Consider the following 13,351-nt stretch of genomic DNA (forward strand, 5'->3'; position numbering starts at 1 on the left):
TTTTCGTTTTCGAGTTTCAGAACCGAAGTCTTCAACTAAAAGCTAAGTACCCCATTGCGGAAACTTTTTCTTTCTCCTTACCGATGTCAGTAAAAGTTTGTAATTGTATTACTTGTGGGAAGCAAATACCTCATAAGGATTTTCATTTGTACTGTATTCCTTGCCTAGGCCCTGACCACAACGTGCCTTGCTGTCAGTTTTGTGTTAAATTTAATCAATGCACTATTAAACGTCGGTATATTTTTGCTTCTAAATATTTTGGCTCGAGATTTAACAATCCAGAAATGTCATCGGTTAGCAATCTGACTACTGGAATATCTAAAAAATGCAAAGAAAAAGACAGAGACAGACCGTCGAGGTCCAAAACCAACAACGAAGCTTCTCCTAAGCCAGTCGCCGGTACTCAGTGAGGTGCTTTCGCAGCCCCTGATGCCCGCTACTTTTGATTCACAGGCCTCTACTGAGACCCATTTGGAGTCCGGTATGCCGCGAGATACTTGAACCCGCGGATGTCTCTACCTTAGATGGGTCCGGAGCCGCTGAACAGGCACCAGCTTCTGAGAGTGTTTTCAGGCCTAAAGATTTGTATATTAAACCAATTCCATCTTCAAAACTAAGGCCAAAATCTACTTCTATGTCTAAAAAAAATTATGCTTGGGCCACGTGTACAGGTCTCAATGCCTAAAAAACAAATGATCAAAATGGCTGAGGATTTATTTACCTTGATCAGGGGTGCCCATCCCCCTCCTGTTAAGAGGCCTAGGCAAGGCACTGACTATGAATCTTGAGATCAGGTTTCTATTTCTTCTGATTCCTCTTCTGATCAGGAATTATCTAGTCCCACTTATGAGGACTCTGATGCAGAAGATTCCATCCCTTCTGCTTCTCCTCCTGAGGATTTTTCTTTTGGAGAAACTTTGCATAACTTAAAGGAACACTTTCACTGGGAGAGTCAGGATTTCTCAGAATCTAAAAAGAGACTTTGGGATTTCCTTCTTCCTCAGCATAGGCCATTTGGCTATACCCCCTGTTCTAAACATTGTTGATGATGTTTTCTCAGAATCCACTATGACTCCTGATTCCCTGCCTCCGGCTGCCAGTAAGCCAGACAGATATTACAGAGTTCCTGACTCCCACAAATTCCTCTTTAAAGACTTTACTGCTGACCCTGAAACCATTTCTCAGGGTCCCAAGGGCGTTACGGCTTTTACTGCTAAAAATCCTACCCCTTCTGATAGAGACTCCAGGGCGCTGGATAGATGGGGTAAGAAGGTTTACACGTCTGCAACCTTGGCAATCGGGGCTTTAAACTGTCAATTTCATATGCTTAAATATCAACAGCATGTCATGGGCTTACTTAAACAGAAAATGATGTTGATTTCTGACTGTGTGGAAAATAGAGTTGCAGGATTTATTGCATTCAGCTGAACAAGTTGGAAAACATACTCTGCAATGTGGTTTTGATTCCTTGGAGGCCTCTTGCAGGGCTGCTGTAACTGGATCTGTGATAAGAAGGCATGCTTGGCTCAAGGAGCAAAATCTGCCTGACCACGTTAAAGCAAAATTGTTGGATGCTCCTTTACAACAGGATGTCTATTTGGTAATAAGGCAGAAGAAGTTTTGAAAAAGATGGAAGATAAAGCTAAATCTATGCAAACTGTAAAAGATTTCCTACAAGTGCAGCCACCCAGGTTCAGAAGGCAGTGGCCTACTAAGAACTGGTTCTTTCCAGTACCCACCAGAGCCGCTCAGGTCAAACCCAGACATTCCAAAGGCTCCAGGTTTCAGTCACAAGGAACTTATAGAACAAAGCAATGGGGTGCCTCCACCTCCAAATCTGGAAGTAACAAGGCACATTCCTACGGTAAACCGTCTCAATGACTTTCCACTGCAATCACCATGCACTTATCTTTTGACCGCCCCTTTGGGGGGAAAACTGGCATTTCATGCACGAAACTGGCAACTGATTACCCAGGACAAGTGGGTTTTAAATATAGTATCCCAGGGATACATATTTCATTTCCACACATTACCAATTCCAAAAGGATGGCCAGATCTACCTCCAAATCAGTGGGCAGAGGCCCAGAGACAAGTTATGTCCCTCATAAATATGGGGGCTATTTAACCAGTACCAGAAAAGGAAAAGGGACAAGGTTTTTGTTCAAGACTTTTCCTGGTACCCAGAAAAGACAAATCATGGTGTCCAATTCTGGGCTTATCTATTCTAAATACATTTCTGGACATTCCAAAATTCAAAATGCTGACTCTACAACGGTTACTACCTATGCTAGGCAAGGATGCCTGATTGGTAACTGTAGACTTAAAAGAGACTTACCTGCATATCCCAATCAGGGAATCTTGCAGATGATACCTCCCCTTCAAAGCAGGCTATTTGCATTACCAGTTCTCTACTCTGCCGTTTGGCTTATCTACTGTGCCCAGGGTCTTCACAAAGTGCCTGGCACCAGTAATTGCATTTTGCACGCAAAGAAATATTCAAATTTATCCATTCCTGGACGATTGTCTAATTCAGGCAGAAATCAAGGACACTCTTCTAAAACATCTGGCGTTTGTAAAAAGACTTCTAACTTGTCTAGGGTATACCATAAACGAAAAGAAATCACAACTGGTACCCTCTCAAATAATTACATTCCTGGATGCAAGTTTGAATACAACTGCCCAGATGACTTACCTTACGCCAGAAAAACTAATTCAGTTGATGACTTACTTCAAACAGGTGGCCACAAAAACCCAGCTGTCTGCAAGACAAATTCTGCAGGCCTTGGGGTTCATGGCCTCCTGCATTCTAATAATTCCATATGCAAGACTGCATATGAGGAAACTTCAATGGTACCTAAAAAGCTTATGAAGTCAACATTGTCACAGCCTGGAAACAATGATTCCTATCATTCCTTGCCTGCAGCTAGAGTTCCTAAGGTGGGCAGAGGCCTGCCACCAAAACAAGGGGCTGTCATTCATTCCACCCCCTGCCGGCCAAACCCTGACTACAGACTCATCAGATTATGCTTGGGGGGCACATCTGGCAGGGAGATGCATTCAGGGCCAATGGAGCCTAAATCAAATGTACCTACATATCAACCAGAAAGAGATGCTAGCTGTACAGAATGCTCTGACAGCCTTCAAGGGCTATCTTCATCCAGGACAACTACTGATAGACAACACCACAGTCATGTGGTACATAAACAAGCAGGGGGGTACCCATTCCTACCCACTTTGCTGACTAGCCATGGCATTGTGGAACACGGCCTTGACCTATCAAATACAACTACAAGCTCAATTCCTGCCAGGAAACCTAAATACTCTGGCAGACGAACTAAGCAGAAATCTTATGGACCCACATGAATGGAAACTGGAACCACAAGGTTTCAACTTGTTGACAAGCAAATGGGGGGAGCCCAGACATAGTTTTGGGGTGAGGCAAAAAGATCTATCAGTTGGACAAATTCTGCACAAAAATTAATCACAAAAAAGCTTGGAAAGTGGATGCTCTTACCCTTCAGCTGGAAAAACCTCAGTTTATGCCTTTCCCCCTCTGCCTCTGCTCTCCAAGGTCTTACTAAAAGTCAGAAAGGAAAAAACAAAAATGATTCTGATTGCTCCAGACTGGCTTCGCCAACACTGGTACCAGCTCCTACGCAATATGTCGCACCTTCCTCTGTGGTACCTGCCTCAGACACCTTACCTACTGTCTCAGCAGAACTATCAAATTCTGCACACTCAGCTGCAAACTCTGAATCTTGCAGCATAGCTAATCAACTAATTTCACCAGTTACATCTCTCAGCAAACCTGTGATGGATGTAATTTTGGAGGCCAGAAGGCCTAGTACTAGAAAATCTTATGCTGACAAATGGAAAAGATTCTGTGCCTGGAACCAAGCACAAGGAATAAGCACATCAATGCCTAATATTCCTCAGATTCTGCAATATTTAACTGAGATGCTTCACAAGGGCCTATCTTTTTCAAACATAAAAATCCATGCCTCTGCCATTTCAGCTCATTACAACACAGAGCCTCCCCCTTTTCTCATCCTCTGCTAAAGCAGTACCTCAGAGGGGCCAACAAATTAAGACCTCCCAGGAGAGCACCTACTCCTGCATGGGACCTCAGTTTTGTTTTGGAAAAACTCACTCTACCTCCTTTTGAGCCAGCTGCTACTGCAGACCTAAAAGTTCTCTCTTGGAAAACAGCTTTTCTTTTAGCAGTCACTTCAGCTAGAAGGATTTCAGAACTGCAGGCTCTTATGGCAGTGGAGCCGTTTATTATTTTTTACGCGAACAGGGTGGCTCTCAGGACGAATCCATCCTTTATGCCTAAAGTGGTATCTAGTGTGGCCCTTAATCAGACCATTCATCTGCCAACTTTCTTCCCAAATCCACAGAACAAGGGTGAGCGGATTCCGCATTCATTGGATGTACACATGACAACTAAGATTCTACTTAAACAGGACAAAATCTCTAAGAAAATCTGAACAATTACTGGTGGCATTTGCTGCAGGGGCAGAGGGAAAGGCCATTTCAAAGCAGACTATTTCAAAATGGATAAGCCATTGTATTCATTTCTGCTACATGCACCATGGTAAACCTGTCCGCAAGGGGATCAGATCTCATTCCACCAGGGCTACATCTACTTCTGCAGCCTTTCTCAGAGGGGTTCCTACCAGAGACATTCTAGAAGCTGCTACCTGGAGCTCAGTTCATACGTTCACCAAACATTATCATTTACCTCTCTTCTCTAAATCCAGAGCTGGCTTTGCCACTGCTGTCCTGCAGGGCCTTATAGCTGCTCCTAATGCTATATAAATCCATCCTCCCAACCATAGCGTTGGGATTCTACCTAAATGTAATGATTTCAACAGTGAAACACGAAGAACATAGTACAGTTGTGTACACTTACCATAAATGTAGATGTTCGAGTGTATTTACTGTTGCAGTCCTGGTTACCCTCCCTCCAGCCCCCTGTTTTTTCTCTAACTATGCCTCTCATTTCTGTTACTATCTGTAAAAGCCTTTTTGGTGTATTTGCTTTTGTTTGGAGGTATATGGTTTGTGTTTTTCATTAGATATATATCTATATATATATATATATATATATATATATATACATACACACATATCTATATATCTATATAAACTGGAAACTAGCTACAATAACATAACCAGATTTGCCACTGGCTCTCCATATAGAACCCACCATTGTCTTAACCTTAAACAACTCAGATGGTTAGAACTATAAAACCAGCTACATTACAATCAACTTGTGATCGCACAAAAAATCCTGCACCATCCTACTAATACTCATATCCTCTCTAATCTGATCTCCCCATATAAAAATCTGGCTACACAACGCTCTTCTAATAAGTTACTTATTGCCACCAATTTATCTAATAACAAAGCGGGTGAGTCACTCTTTTCTAATGTTGTGGGTGGAATCTGGAACAAGCTTCCTAGTACACTCACTTCTCTCTCAGCTACACCAATCTTTAAGAAACACCTCAGAGACCACCTGCTCAAAGCCTGATTGAATCATACTTTTCTTTCTTCTCCTCCCCCTTTCCTCTCCTGCTTCCAGAACAAATCCCCCCCTACAACTCTTGAATAATTACGACCAACCCACTCTTTTTACCTGCATCTTTTCCTTCCCATTGTCTTCCTTTTGCTGACTTAATGATTTATTTTTCAAGGGAATGCTAGTGTTCAAATACTGTAACCTCTTGTCTGATTGTACATGACACCTACTAAAGAACTAATACTTGATTCTTTCTTACACCTACTCTAATGAAACCATACATTGTTCACAAATTAATAACTTTTCTTAGTATGTCTTGCTATGTAATTGAAACTAGTCATTTTTTGAATGTTTGAATGTTATAATTTACTCATGTTTGGAGCTTTTCTCCCCGGGCCTCTACTGAAAATGGATATGTATCCAGCTAGACTAGCCCGGTCAACAAATATAAAATAAATAAATAATATATATATATATATATATATATATATATATATATATATATATATATATATATGTATATATATATATATATACACATATCTTTATATATACATATCTTTATATATCTCCCCATTTGGGGGGAAAACTGATGTAATGGCGTCAGCTGCATGTTTTATACCCCTGATGACCTGACGTCATGGAAGAAGGGACAGCAACCGACGCAGGACCCAAGACTGTTAATCAGGCTGACTGAGGGCAACCTGCCAGCAGATTACCCAAATGTAGTGACTGCAACAGTGAAACACGAAGAACATAGTACAGTTGTGTACACTTACCATAAATGTAGATGTTTGAGTGTATTCACTGTTGCAGTCCTGGTCATCCTCCCTCCAGCCCCCTGATTTCTCTTGGCTCTACCTTTTCTTCTTGTTTGGTGTATTTAAGCTTTCTGGTGTATTTGCTTTTTGGTGGAGGTGTAACGTAACATATAATTGCTTCCCATTATGAGGGTACCTGACATCTGGGGCAAGAAAAACTGATGTAATGGCGTAGGCTGCATGTTTTATACCCCTGACAACCTGATGTCATGGAAGAAGAGACAACATCCGATGCAGGAATCCAAGACTCTGGTATTCAGGCCGGCTGAGGGCTACCTACAGGCAGATAACCGAAATGTAATGACTACAATAGTGAATAAACTTGAACATCTTCATTTATGGTAAGTGTACACAACTGTACTTTCTGGTCACATCACTGTTTTGTACACCTTAGTGTTCAGGTTCTTTGGCATTCTTTGATCATACACTCCCCTGACACTCTGTGCCATTTGGTTGCAGCTCCTCTAATTCTAAGTTTGACCTCCACATTCAAAACTCCCAACCACACCCTTCGAGGTACTTGAAGCTGTTATCCTGTTCCAATATTTCTTTCTCAATGTTCAGCTTCTTTTGCTTTATCCCCCATTTGTTGCCAGAGCATTAGCTTGTCTGGACTCAATTTATCCATATGCCTTCAGCTTTTATTACATTTTGCTGTCATTTGCTGAAGTCCTTGTTCAGAGCGTGCCTGTAATGCCACATCATCTACATACAATAGATTTGTTGATCTGTCCCCTCTGACCGCCTTGCTAATGTACCCCCCCCCCCACACTCCCACTGGAAAACCCACTGTGACTCTGAACATTGTTCAGACTTGTCATCAGGGCCTTTTGTACATGATTTATTCTACCAGTGCTTCTGGAACTTCAAACCATCAGGTCTTTCCAAATCATCTTTTTAGCACCTTGTCATATACTTTCTCCAAGTCTAGGAATCCCCAGTTGGACTCTTCCTTCATCCCTGGCTTCTCCACTGTTTGTCTCATTACAAGTATCATGTCAGTTGTGCTGCATCCTGAGCTGAATCCAAACTGCTCACCCCCATCTTACTTTGTACTACTCATGCAGTGTAATAGAAATGTGATACCTCTGTACAGCCCACAGTAGTGAATGTACACTTTGATCTAATGTGATACCTCTGCACAGCCCACAGTAGTGAATGTACACTTAGTTCTAATGTGATACCTCTGTACAGCCCACAGTAGTGAATGTACACTTAGTTCTAATGTGATACCTCTGTACAGCCCACAGTAGTGAATGTACACTTTGATCTAATGTGATACCTCTGCACAGCCCACAGTAGTGAATGTACACTTTGATCTAATGTGATACCTCTGCACAGCCCACAGTAGTGAATGTACACTTTGATCTAATGTGATACCTCTGCACAGCCCACAGTAGTGAATGTACACTTTGTTCTAATGTGATACCTCTGCACAGCCCACAGTAGTGAATGTACACTTTGATCTAATGTGATACCTCTGTACAGCCCACAGTAGTGAATGTACACTTAGTTCTAATGTGATACCTCTGCACAGCCCACAGTAGTGAATGTACACTTTGTTCTAATGTGATACCTCTGCACAGCCCACAGTAGTGAATGTACACTTTGATCTAATGTGATACCTCTGCACAGCCCACAGTAGTGAATGTACACTTTGTTCTAATGTGATACCTCTGCACAGCCCACAGTAGTGAATGTACACTTAGTTCTAATGTGATACCTCTGCACAGCCCACAGTAGTGAATGTACACTTTGTTCTAATGTGATACCTCTGTACAGCCCACAGTAGTGAATGTACACTTTGTTCTAATAAACAGCCACTAAAATGTTTATTCTCCAGTCATGAGGGATGCACCTTTCTCATTGTACTGGTATGAGTATTCTCAGGAGCCATTGCTCCCCAGACTTGCCCAAGATTTTGATCATATCTGTTGTGATCTCATCTGAGCCTGCTGCTTTCCCTGCCTTCATTTTCATTAGTGCTCCACACACACACATGCACACAGTCAGTTGTTGGTGTTAACTTACCCTTCATCTTTATATCTCTTATCCATTATATTTTTGTATCCCCTGTTTTGTGCTACTTGCAGTATGTAATGAAGGCACGAGTGACCGCTGTGTGCAGTATGTAAAGAAGGCACGAGTGACCGCTGTGTGCAGTATGTAAAGAAGGCAAAACTGACCTCTGTGTGCAGTATGTAATGAAGGCATGACTGATCTTTAGATGTGTGAAGATCCTTCTGTTCATGGTAGTATAACATGCCCTGGACACCACGTATTTAGTTCATCAAGTATATTTTCTTTTAGTGAAGCAAAGCCATAGTCACCTCACCTCTTTAGGTGAAGAGGGGGGATCTTCTGCTAGGCTTTTACATCAGAAAGCTGGTGGGTTCAGATGTTCTCTCTGCCATAGTGTACATAACAATTCCTACACAGATCCACTCCCCCCTCAGCTCAGACTTGAAGAGCAAAAGAAGAAAAAAACTTGTGCCAACATTTCGGTACAGTACAGGAGCTCTCAATCAAACTCCTAACACTTTGCTCCCTTGGAAGTTGACCCCTTTGCCCCACCCTTGCTACACTACTATAGTGAAGTATATCTATTTAATGTTGCAAACATTTTTGGAAAAACAAATGCAAAATACAATATTTTTTCAAATTAAAAAAAAAAAACTGCACAGATGCAAAAGAACATTTGGACTCCACAAAAGCAGTGGTCAAAGGTAAGTTTAACTGAAGTATCCCTCACTCTTATCTGGTTAGAAAGTGAATGTTTGCTTTTATACTGCTTTTGTTTTCAGATTTATACTTTTAGTATGTGGATTTTATGTGTGTTTCCTGCACCTCTGTAGAAAACTTCCGGGTGCATATATTAATTCAGTATTACATAAATGCTCCAGTGGTAATCTGACCTTAAATTTGCCCTTGCCTTTAGATGGCGGTATACAACTTCTAGGACAAGTTACACTGGATATGCTTCCTCTCCTACTGCATTGCATGAACTAACCACTTTAAAGATGTAGGGAAAGCAACAAATTAAAAGTGTGGATGGCAGCAGTCTGCATTTGTCAAGATTGTTTTATGTAATTTTTTTAAAATGAGAACTTAGCACATTTCCTAAAATAAGTGTTTAGTTTTGGTGCCATGATAACAAACCTAAAGGTATAACTTTTATAGGTGTTGTATTTTTCAGCCTTTATACATGTGATTTTACTTCTGATTAAATGCTAACTTATGACTGATACATTCTGGGCATGTATTTCATTATTTTCTGAAAAAGTCACATGGTCATCCCTATTTGAAAGAAAATATAAAACAACTTGTCTGACTGACACTTAAATTGCTCAACATTTGGCACATAGAAGGCAATATCTCAATTGCTGTTTAACAGTTTCTAGTAAAACCTGCATGGATTTAAACTGAGTATTCGTATACAATCTGAAGGTGAAAGTTACGTGCTACGTATACAGCCAACCTTGTATGTAGTTCAGCAGAGAAATTGGCTGGGCCATTTTGTCCTTATCAGTTGAGGAATTTTTGATGGTGGTATTTTTTATCTTCATCTTCTTCTTTCGGCTTTCCCCGGTTAGAGATTGCCACAGCGGATCATCTGTCTGCTCATGATTGGCAGTGAAGTTTTATGGTGACATGTTGCCAGCCCGGCACCCAACCTTCCACAGAGGGCACACACATGCACACACTCACACCTAGGGCCAATTTAGAGTATCCAATCCACCTACAGCATGTCTTTGGGATGTGGGAGGAAACCGGAGCACCTGGAGGAAACCCACGCGACCATAGGGAGGACATGCAGACTCCGCACAGAAGGCACCCTAGCCGAGGATCGAACCAGAAAACCTCTTGCTGTGAGGCAGCAATGCTAACCGCTGCCGCGGCCGCCGATTATACTGGTAGGAAATATCACTTTTTCTAAGAAATATATATGCTGTTTAGTTTTAGTTGTAGTATCAACTCTGTACAGATGTGTTCTGAACTTGAAATGTATTATTTATTTATTTTTATTTTACATTTGTTGACCGGGCTAGTCTAGCTGGATACATGTCCTTTTTCAGTAGAGGCCCGGGGAGATAAGCTCCAAGACATGGTTTAAATACAATAGTACAAGTTCAAACAACACAGAAAAAAATATCAATATACTAATAAAAATAGCAACTTTAAAAAGGAAATAAAACCCATCAACAATGGTATTAAGTAATTAACAGTACAGAGTTTGTAACAGAATATATTATTGAGGAAAACAATCATAAAACAGTGAAATTTCAAGTATGGAGACATATCAGGTTAGGTCATAGTTAAACAAAGGAAGTTAGGTGAGTAGTAATATAGCAAAAGAGTTACTTAAGAAGAGAAAGTAAAAAGAGGGTATAAAAAAAGAAAAGGGGTAGATAAGAAAAGTATGATAAGATGGGGAAAAAAAAAGTAGCAGAGGCTAGTAAGCACTGGATAGGTTAGATAACTTAGTAGAGGTAGATGACTAGTCTGGTTTTGAACAGGGGCAGAGCCAGTGAGTTTTGAGGAGAAGTTTAAGTCTGTTTTTAAACAGAGATAATGAGGTGAGTGAGGAGAGAGATAATGAGGGGAGTGAGATACTGAGGGGAGTGAGGAGTGAGATAATGAGGGGAGTGAGGAGAGAGATACTGAGGGGAGTGAGGAGAGAGATACTGAGGGGAGTGAGGAGTGAGATACTGAGGGGAGTGAGGAGTGAGATAATGAGGGGAGTGAGGAGTGAGATAATGAGGGGAGTGAGGAGTGAGATAATGAGGTGAGTGAGGAGAGAGATAATGAGGGGATTGAGGAGAGAGATAATGAGGGGAGTGAGATACTGAGGGGAGTGAGGAGAGAGATAATGAGGTGAGTGAGGAGAGAGATAATGAGGTGAGTGAGGAGAGAGATAATGAGGGGAGTGAGGAGAGAGATAATGATGGGAGTGAGGAAAGGTCACAAGGGAGAAGATTCCAGGATTTACCTACAGAATTAGAGAAAAGGGAATCCCCAGCTCTGTTAGGTTTAGTGGTGTGGACTAGCAGTTTTTGAGATGAGCATAAGGACTTCAAATTTGTGTAGGGGGTGATTAGGGTAGATAAACATGGAGTATTAGAAGGTTTATAAAGGATGTTGTGGGCAAGGGTGAGTTGGTGAAATTTAATCAGGTGTTGTAGTTCTAACCATCCTAGCTGTTTTAGGTTAATGCAATGATGGGTTTGGAATGGGTTGCCTGTAGCAAATCGTGCTATGTTATTATAAGCCATTTCAATTTGTTGAGGTTATTCTTGGAGAGATTAGTAAAAATGGGAGAGGCATAAAGGAGTGTAGAGATCAAGTGTGTGTGGGCAACTGTAATTTTAGCAGTGGGGGAAAGGAAGGGTTTTATCCTGTAGAGAGTACCGATTTTTTTTATTAACAGTCTTTATGGTATTATTGATATGGATGTCAAAGTTGAGATTATTGTCAATGGTGACACCGAGTAGTTTGGTGGTAGAGTCAGGAGATATAATAGTATCATTGGTAGATGTTACTGAGAATTGGAGAGGGGAGGACTTATGAGTAGGCGTGAAGGGAGAAGGTTTTTTTTTTTTAGGGTTTAAGAGGAGGCAATGCTGAGAGAACCATTGTTCAACTATGTTGAATACGTTTTGGGTGAGAGCATGAAGGTCATGAGATGTTGTAGCTGAACATAATAGGGTTGAGTCATCAGCATATTGTATGCAGGTGGCTTGTGGGATAGCTAGATGAAGGTCATTAATAAATATAGAGAAAAGAAGAGGTCCAAGTATGGATCCCTGGTGGACTCCTAAGGTAACAGGTAGAAGGGTGGATAAAGTGTTTTGCCAAAGTACTGCTTGTTGTCGGTTGTCAAGGTAGGATTGGAACCATTTTATGGAAAGTGGGTCTAATGAGAGAGATTTCAGGATGTTTAAGAGAATTTGGTGGTTTACCATGTTGAATGCTTTGGACAGGTCGATGAATAGAGCAGAAGAAAGGTTATTCAGGTTTCGGTGCCTTTTAATATAGTCAGTGAAAGACAAGAGGGCAGTGGTAGTGCTGTGCGAGGGTCTGAAACCATGTTGACAGTTGGAAAGTAAGTTATTTTCAGTTAGATGGTGGAGTAGTTGCGTTTGGATACACTTTTCCATAATTTTAGCTAGGGGAGAAAGTAGGGCAATATATATATATATATATATATATATATATATATATATATAGGTTCATAGGTTCATACTAGGCTATCTGCCCGAGGGCATTTATAAGCCTAGCCCATAGTTTTGTGGCTTACGCCACCCCTTTAGTTTGGAGAAACTATGCCCATTATTTTGCTGTGCCTCTGTCGAGCAGTGACACTGAGGTAACCCCTGGGGTGTATCTGCGATCTCCCATCCATTGGTCAAGATTCCTCTTGAACAAGGCCAGCGAGGTGCTCTGCCTCACATAAACCGGGATTTTGTTCCACAGCATAGGGAGTCTTTGGGTGATGAATCTATCCCTCCAGCACGTCCTATTAATAACCGTGTCGAGGTTTAAGTCTCCGCCTTGTGGCTCTGAGGGATCTAGATTTTTTGAGATGAAGCATGTTCATCAAATCTGGGTTTGACATGGCCTTGTATGTCAGACATAGGTCACCTCTGAGCAAGCGGTAAGCAACTGAATATAACTGGAGTTCTTTCAGTCGGGCAGCATAAGACAGATTTTTGAGACCCTTTATCCTTTTTGTGAGGAACTTTTGTGGCCTCTCCAGCTGCTGCAAGTGTCGGGTCAGATACATTCCGAATGGGGCATTGTACTCGATCATTGGTCTGATGAGTGATGAGTATAGGGAGACTATGACTTCCCTTGATCTAGATGTGAATCCCTTCATGATAAGGTGGGCAATGTAGAAGGTCTTCCTAACTAATTTAGCAATATGAGTATATGGGGGCGATAGTTTGATATTTCTGTGAAATGTCCTCCTTTATGTAGGGGGATTATGTGGGAGACTTTCCAT

This window comes from Protopterus annectens, chromosome 10.part0, assembly GCF_019279795.1.
Source record: "Protopterus annectens isolate FY-2018-M chromosome 10.part0, PAN1.0, whole genome shotgun sequence".
Lineage (NCBI taxonomy): Eukaryota > Metazoa > Chordata > Ceratodontiformes > Protopteridae > Protopterus > Protopterus annectens.